The sequence below is a fragment of the Ambystoma mexicanum genome (assembly GCF_040938575.1).
Source record: "Ambystoma mexicanum isolate Mex_15411 chromosome 12 unlocalized genomic scaffold, UKY_AmexF1_1 Mex_chr12_unloc.1, whole genome shotgun sequence".
Taxonomy (NCBI): Eukaryota; Metazoa; Chordata; class Amphibia; order Caudata; family Ambystomatidae; genus Ambystoma; species Ambystoma mexicanum.
This window is the reverse complement of record NW_027182322.1, coordinates 7,244,055-7,251,080: the sequence shown is the minus strand read 5'-3', so window position 1 is coordinate 7,251,080 and position 7,026 is coordinate 7,244,055. Positions and strand designations below refer to the sequence as shown.

At 46.2% G+C, this 7,026-nt stretch overlaps 2 non-coding genes across 2 annotated transcripts; both read right to left on the bottom strand.

Annotated features, from left to right (window-relative positions):
• Positions 1 to 1,718: 1,718 nt before the first annotated feature.
• On the bottom strand, positions 1,719 to 1,790 carry TRNAH-GUG (transfer RNA histidin (anticodon GUG)). The gene has a single exon. It is a non-coding gene; the product is annotated as a tRNA-His (tRNA).
• Positions 1,791 to 6,667: 4,877 nt separating this feature from the next.
• Positions 6,668 to 6,739, bottom strand: TRNAH-GUG (transfer RNA histidin (anticodon GUG)). The gene has a single exon. It is a non-coding gene; the product is annotated as a tRNA-His (tRNA).
• Between the last annotated feature and the right edge of the window lie 287 nt (positions 6,740 to 7,026).

Here is a 7,026-nt window from a genome sequence, read left to right as displayed (position 1 = left end):
TGGATGCACGTTCATGTCTTCTCGTTCTCTCGGCTTCATACGGGGATTTTATCTCCTCCCTGTCTCACCCTCGGGAAGGGATGCATGACCAATGCTCCTTCCCGTCTCGCCCGCATACATGGATGCACGTTCACGCCTCCTCCTTCTCTCGGCTTCATACGGGGATCATATCTCCTCCCTGTCTCACCCTCATGCAGGGATGCATGACCAATGCTCCTTCCTGTCTCGCCCGCATACATGGATGCACGTTCACGCCTCCTCCTTCTCTCGGCTTCATACGGGGATCATATCTCCTCCCTGTCTCACCCTCATGCAGGGATGCATGACCAATGCTCCTTCCCTTCTCGCCTGCATACCTGGATGCACGTTCACGCCTCCTCCTTCTCTCGGCTTCATACGGGGATCATATCTCCTCCCTGTCTCACCCTCATGCAGGGATGCATGACCAATGCTCCTTCCTGTCTCGCCCGCATACATGGATGCAATTTCACGCCTCCTCCTTCTCTCGGCTTCATACGGGGATCATATCTCCTCCCTGTCTCACCCTCATGCAGGGATGCATGACCAATGCTCCTTCCCTTCTCGCCTGCATACATGGATGCACGTTCACGCCTCCTCCTTCTCTCGGCTTCATACGGGGATCATATCTCCTCAATGTCTCACCCTCACTTCCAACATGTGTAACTTCTTGTTCTCTTTGACGTCTGGGGCATGGGTGGCTACTGCACAGATCTAGATGTCGCCCACCTGCAAGGTGCTATGGAAAGCACTTTTCCACATTGGACGTGCTATATTAACCCCCTCTCCCCAAATACAATAAAAATAAAGAAATATATGTGCTTCCATAATGTCTACCTTCTAATGTTTCATATGTGTAAGCACATTGTCCTCCTCCTGACCACATTCTAAAACTATGTGCAAATTGTTCCTTCCATAAACTGTCACTTCCTTGGCCCTTTATTTATAATGACTGTTATACTCTCTCTCTTTCCGCCACAGTATAAAAAAACCTGGCACACCTCGTGATTGGACTAAGAAATTCCTGTCATTTAGTTGGAAATGATTTTCCCATTATCCCCAAAAACTCCTCACTGTGTCTAAGAACGCTTTTTTTCACAGGACAATACAGATCAGATTGACTTGAAAGGTCCTTTCACGCGACTACAGAATGCCTCTCATTCCACTAAAAGATACGCCAGTGCCTACAATAGACTAGGACTAGACTATGAGTCCCAATGTAGAAAGACCACAAGTCCACAGATATGCCTGTTTATTTAAACATCTGTATTATCATCAGCGTGTGACTGTAAAGGCGGGACCTCGCGCTCTCTGTAACGCGCTCCATTGGCAACATCAGTTAAATGTCGTTGGTTCAATCCCTCGCAGATGTTGTTTTTATTCCCATTTGTAACTGGGAAATACTGTCGCTGCAATACATATGTCTTAATCAAGCTAGTGGTTATTGACGTAAATGGCAGTGTTATAATGTTTCATGTACTGCAAATGTCACCACATAATGCGCTCTTAATTAGATTTGGTTGAAATACATTACAGTCACCCGATGAAAAAGTGTGCAAAGAGCATTAAAGAAACAAAAGGTTCATAACAGTAACAGGACATATCGAATTGTTTCAGTCCTCCACAGAGATTGCCAATGTATTAATGGAAATTCTAAAATATCTGCCCAACTGCCGTGACGTGACATTGCCTCACCGCAATGCCGTGACTCGGATTCGAACCGAGGTTGCTGCGGCCACAACGCAGAGTACTAACCACTATACGATCACGGCGAGCTACTTGGGCTGCTACAATGTGACGTTCCACCTCTATCATAAGCTGTACTCCATCTGTGATGTCATGACTCATGTTTGAATTAAAGGTTGGTTGTGATGTTATCCATGAGAATAAGTGGACACCTGATCCCCAGTCACTTATTTAAGATCTCAATAATCAAGTCAGAATCCAAATGAAAGTCATCAAAGTGGAGCCAATTAGAAATAATATAGTTACACAAACCTGGCAATGGTGCGGCAGCCAGGGCCGATAATGGCCCGCCAGCCTGAGAGCAGGAAAGTGTGAGAGCAGTGATGGTCTTGTGAGAGTTTACAGCTGTTATTGACCCTGTCCCCTTCCATTGCAGAGTTTTCTCCCTATAAGAAGTGCAGAGGCTCCCTCCGGGGTGCTAATAGTAAATTTATTTTTTTGCACAGGAGAAGTGCTCTTTGCCAATTGCACGTGCCAAATCACCCGAAGGCCACCACCATAAAATTCAGGCATTCATGTTCATGCGTCCTCCATGTTATGTCCTTATAAAGGGATGCATGTTCATGATGACTCCATGTCACACCTGCATACAAGGATGCATGTTCATGCCGCCTCGTTCTCTTGGCTTCATAAAGGGATTTTATCTCCTCCCTGTCTCACCCTCATGCAGGGATGCATGACCAATGCTCCTTCCCTTCTCGCCCGCATACATGTATGCACGTTCATGTCTTCTCGTTCTCTCGGCTTCATACGGGGATTTTATCTCCTCCCTGTCTCACCCTCAGGAAGGGATGCATGACCAATGCTCCTTCCCGTCTCGCCCGCATACATGGATGCACGTTCACGCCTCCTCCTTCTCTCGGCTTCATACGGGGATCATATCTCCTCCCTGTCTCACCCTCATGCAGGGATGCATGACCAATGCTCCTTCCTGTCTCGCCCGCATACATGGATGCACGTTCACGCCTCCTCCTTCTCTCGGCTTCATACGGGGATCATATCTCCTCCCTGTCTCACCCTCATGCAGGGATGCATGACCAATGCTCCTTCCCTTCTCGCCTGCATACATGGATGCACGTTCACGCCTCCTCCTTCTCTCGGCTTCATACGGGGATCATATCTCCTCCCTGTCTCACCCTCATGCAGGGATGCATGACCAACGCTCCTTCCTGTCTCGCCCGCATACATGGATGCACGTTCACGCCTCCTCCTTCTCTTGGCTTCATACGGGGATCATATCTCCTCCCTGTCTCACCCTCATGCAGGGATGCATGACCAATGCTCCTTCCCTTCTCGCCTGCATACATGGATGCACGTTCACGCCTCCTCCTTCTCTCGGCTTCATACGGGGATCATATCCCCTCAATGTCTCACCCTCACTTCCAACATGTGTAACTTCTTGTTCTCTTTGACGTCTGGGGCATGGGTGGCTACTGCACAGATCTAGATGTCGCCCACCTGCAAGGTGCTATGGAAAGCACTTTTCCACATTGGACGTGCTATATTAACCCCCTCTCCCCAAATACAATAAAAATAAAGAAATATATGTGCTTCCATAATGTCTACCTTCTAATGTTTCATATGTGTAAGCACATTGTCCTCCTCCTGACCACATTCTAAAACTATGTGCAAATTGTTCCTTCCATAAACTGTCACTTCCTTGGCCCTTTATTTATAATGACTGTTATACTCACTCTCTTTCCGCCACAGTATAAAAAAGCCTAGCACACCTCATGATTGGACTAAGAAATTCCTGTCATTTAGTTGGAAATGATTTTCCCATTATCCCCAAAAACTCCTCACTGTGTCTAAGAACGCTTTTTTTCACAGGACAATACAGATCAGATTGACTTGAAAGGTCCTTTCACGTGACTACAGAATGCCTCTCATTCCACTAAAAGATACGCTAGTGCCTACAATAGCCTAGGACTAGACTATGAGTCCCAATGTAGAAAGACCACAAGTCCACAGATATGCCTGTTTATTTAAACATCTGTATTATCATCAGCGTGTGACTGTAAAGGCGGGACCTCGCGCTCTCTGTAACGCGCTCCATTGGCAACATCAGTTAAATGTCGTTGGTTCAATCCCTCGCAGATGTTGTTTTTATTCCCATTTGTAACTGGGAAATACTGTCGCTGCAATACATATGTCTTAATCATGCTAGTAGTTATTGACGTAAATGGCAGTGTTATAATGTTTCATGTACTGCAAATGTCACCACATAATGCGCTCTTAATTAGATTTGGTTGAAATACATTACAGTCACCCGATGAAAAAGTGTGCAAAGAGCATTAAAGAAACAAAAGGTTCATAACAGTAAGGACATATCGAATTGTTTCAGTCCTCCACAGAGATTGCCAATGTATTAATGGAAATTCTAAAATATCTGACCAACTGCTGTGACGTGACATTGCCTCACCGCAATGCCGTGACTCGGATTCGAACCGAGTTTGCTGCGGCCACAACGCAGAGTACTAATCACTATACGATCACGGCGAGCTACTTGGGCTGCTACAATGTTACGTTCCACCTCTATCATAAGCTGTACTCCATCTGTGATGTCATGACTCATGTTTGAATTAAAGGTTGGTTGTGATGTTATCCATGAGAATAAGTGGACACCTGATCCCCAGTCACTTATTTAAGATCTCAATAATCAAGTCAGAATCCAAATGAAAGTCATCAAAGTGGAGCCAATTAGAAATAATATAGTTACACAAACCTGGCAATGGTGCGGCAGCCAGGGCCGATAATGGCCCGCCAGCCTGAGAGCAGGAAAGTGTGAGAGAAGTGATGGTCTTGTGAGAGTTTACAGCTGTTATTGACCCTGTCCCCTTCCATTGCAGAGTTTTCTCCCTATAAGAAGTGCAGAGGCTCCCTCCGGGGTGCTAATAGTAAATTTTTTTTTTTTGCGCAGGAGAAGTGCTCTTCACCAATTGCACGTGCCAAATCACCCGAAGGCCACCACCATAAAATTCAGGCCTTCATGTTCATGCGTCCTCCATGTTATGTCCTTATAAAGGGATGCATGTTCATGATGACTCCATGTCACACCTGCATACAAGGATGCATGTTCATGCCGCCTCGTTCTCTTGGCTTCATACAGGGATTTTATCTCCTCCCTGTCTCACCCTCATGCAGGGATGCATGACCAATGCTCCTTCCCTTCTCGCGCGCATACATGGATGCACGTTCATGTCTTCTCGTTCTCTCGGCTTCATACGGGGATTTTATCTCCTCCCTGTCTCACCCTCGGGAAGGGATGCATGACCAATGCTCCTTCCCGTCTCGCCCGCATACATGGATGCACGTTCACGCCTCCTCCTTCTCTCGGCTTCATACGGGGATCATATCTCCTCCCTGTCTCACCCTCATGCAGGGATGCATGACCAATGCTCCTTCCTGTCTCGCCCGCATACATGGATGCACGTTCACGCCTCCTCCTTCTCTCGGCTTCATACGGGGATCATATCTCCTCCCTGTCTCACCCTCATGCAGGGATGCATGACCAATGCTCCTTCCCTTCTCGCCTGCATACATGGATGCACGTTCACGCCTCCTCCTTCTCTCGGCTTCATACGGGGATCATATCTCCTCCCTGTCTCACCCTCATGCAGGGATGCATGACCAATGCTCCTTCCTGTCTCGCCCGCATACATGGATGCAATTTCACGCCTCCTCCTTCTCTCGACTTCATACGGGGATCATATCTCCTCCCTGTCTCACCCTCATGCAGGGATGCATGACCAATGCTCCTTCCCTTCTCGCCTGCATACATGGATGCACGTTCACGCCTCCTCCTTCTCTCGGCTTCATACGGGGATCATATCTCCTCAATGTCTCACCCTCACTTCCAACATGTGTAACTTCTTGTTCTCTTTGACGTCTGGGGCATGGGTGGCTACTGCACAGATCTAGATGTCGCCCACCTGCAAGGTGCTATGGAAAGCACTTTTCCACATTGGACGTGCTATATTAACCCCCTCTCCCCAAATACAATAAAAATAAAGAAATATATGTGCTTCCATAATGTCTACCTTCTAATGTTTCATATGTGTAAGCACATTGTCCTCCTCCTGACCACATTCTAAAACTATGTGCAAATTGTTCCTTCCATAAACTGTCACTTCCTTGGCCCTTTATTTATAATGACTGTTATACTCTCTCTCTTTCCGCCACAGTATAAAAAAACCTGGCACACCTCGTGATTGGACTAAGAAATTCCTGTCATTTAGTTGGAAATGATTTTCCCATTATCCCCAAAAACTCCTCACTGTGTCTAAGAACGCTTTTTTTCACAGGACAATACAGATCAGATTGACTTGAAAGGTCCTTTCACGCGACTACAGAATGCCTCTCATTCCACTAAAAGATACGCCAGTGCCTACAATAGACTAGGACTAGACTATGAGTCCCAATGTAGAAAGACCACAAGTCCACAGATATGCCTGTTTATTTAAACATCTGTATTATCATCAGCGTGTGACTGTAAAGGCGGGACCTCGCGCTCTCTGTAACGCGCTCCATTGGCAACATCAGTTAAATGTCGTTGGTTCAATCCCTCGCAGATGTTGTTTTTATTCCCATTTGTAACTGGGAAATACTGTCGCTGCAATACATATGTCTTAATCAAGCTAGTGGTTATTGACGTAAATGGCAGTGTTATAATGTTTCATGTACTGCAAATGTCACCACATAATGCGCTCTTAATTAGATTTGGTTGAAATACATTACAGTCACCCGATGAAAAAGTGTGCAAAGAGCATTAAAGAAACAAAAGGTTCATAACAGTAACAGGACATATCGAATTGTTTCAGTCCTCCACAGAGATTGCCAATGTATTAATGGAAATTCTAAAATATCTGCCCAACTGCCGTGACGTGACATTGCCTCACCGCAATGCCGTGACTCGGATTCGAACCGAGGTTGCTGCGGCCACAACGCAGAGTACTAACCACTATACGATCACGGCGAGCTACTTGGGCTGCTATAATGTGACGTTCCACCTCTATCATAAGCTGTACTCCATCTGTGATGTCATGACTCATGTTTGAATTAAAGGTTGGTTGTGATGTTATCCATGAGAATAAGTGGACACCTGATCCCCAGTCACTTATTTAAGATCTCAATAATCAAGTCAGAATCCAAATGAAAGTCATCAAAGTGGAGCCAATTAGAAATAATATAGTTACACAAACCTGGCAATGGTGCGGCAGCCAGGGCCGATAATGGCCCGCCAGCCTGAGAGCAGGAAAGTGT